The sequence below is a fragment of the Pundamilia nyererei genome, unplaced genomic scaffold, assembly GCF_000239375.1.
Source record: "Pundamilia nyererei isolate P.nyererei 1_Seehausen unplaced genomic scaffold, PunNye1.0 scaffold00789, whole genome shotgun sequence".
NCBI lineage: Eukaryota > Metazoa > Chordata > Actinopteri > Cichliformes > Cichlidae > Pundamilia > Pundamilia nyererei.
In genome coordinates, this window is record NW_005188190.1 from 36,206 (window position 1) to 37,248 (window position 1,043).

General features: G+C 38.7%; 2 protein-coding genes across 3 annotated transcripts in view; both read right to left on the minus strand.

The window, feature by feature from the left end:
* The window catches only part of LOC102196149 (uncharacterized), a 5,283-nt gene extending 4,848 nt beyond the window's left edge, over window positions 1–435 (minus strand). For both annotated transcript variants that reach the window (XR_312466.1, XM_005754971.1), the window contains exons 1-2: window positions 203–435; window positions 28–115 (exon numbers count right to left, since the gene is read on the minus strand). The gene's annotated coding sequence lies outside the window, so the exon portion shown is untranslated. The remainder of the gene's footprint in view (window positions 1–27; window positions 116–202) is intronic.
* LOC102196912 (uncharacterized) overlaps window positions 1–1,043 on the minus strand; it is a 9,085-nt gene that overhangs the window by 2,689 nt on the left and 5,353 nt on the right. The gene's annotated exons all lie outside the window — the stretch shown is intronic.

Genomic DNA, 1,043 nt, shown 5'->3' on the forward strand with positions numbered 1-1,043 from the left:
AGTTATTTAGAAGGAGACTTCACCTACCAGTTTCTTCTGGACTTAAGTAGTTTTGTTTTAGGAACTCTTTGGAGCTCACTGTGAACACTTTGAAACTGTCATCATTGAAGTGTTTCTAGGGAAAATGTGATTTGATTTTAAAGCATTCTTGCAACTGTGGAGAGTCTTTGCACTAGATTTTCTGTCAGACAACAAAACTCACCCTAATTTTGCTTCGCTTGTTGAATTCTCTCTTTATTGCATCCGTGGCTTGCACATTTCTTTCAGTGACTAGATCATGGACATCAGCTGATGAACTAAAAGAAATGTAAATATATATATGTATATGCTCTGTACACCATCATCAGTTTGCAGGAGGTTGTGTGGTTTTGGCTTTCAGGTGGAGTTGTGGGAGACTCCCTTTGTGACCAAGCTGAGCTTTGCCTAGGTGGCTTTTGCACACTATTATTATTGTTATTAATCTTAAAGCATTACAAGACATGTCAGCAGGTTCTCGTTGGACCATGATTTGTTAGGAAGTTTCCTATAATCTCATAGATTTTGTACCCATACATAAAGCTACCATGATCCCATCATTGCATCTCTTTCTCCTCCTACTCCTGTTTTATTCTTCAGCCCCTCTTGCTGTTCCAAACCCTTGCCTGTGCCTCTCTTAAATAACTCAATTTCCTTCTGACCAGGCAATTCTCTGTTCATTACTCAGTCCACCTTATTTAGTAAACTTTATAAAATTGTCTCAGCATCTGAGACTCCCTTTGACCCAAATGTTCTGCATTCATTACAAAAAAGTCTAAACTCTGTGCTTTATCTCTCCTAGCTTGATTTTAAATGGAAACACCGTGTAGTTGATCATCATGCAACATTAACTTACAGATCATCTGAATCATCAAGAAGATCAGACTTAGTGCAGATAAAATGAATTTGCTGACATTCGCCACCATTTCCAATCAGACTACTGACACTTTCCAGGATCTCCCAGGCCTCTTTCTCTGATGCTGCTCGATTAATTTCAGTCACAATCCACACAGTAGAACAATCTCCAA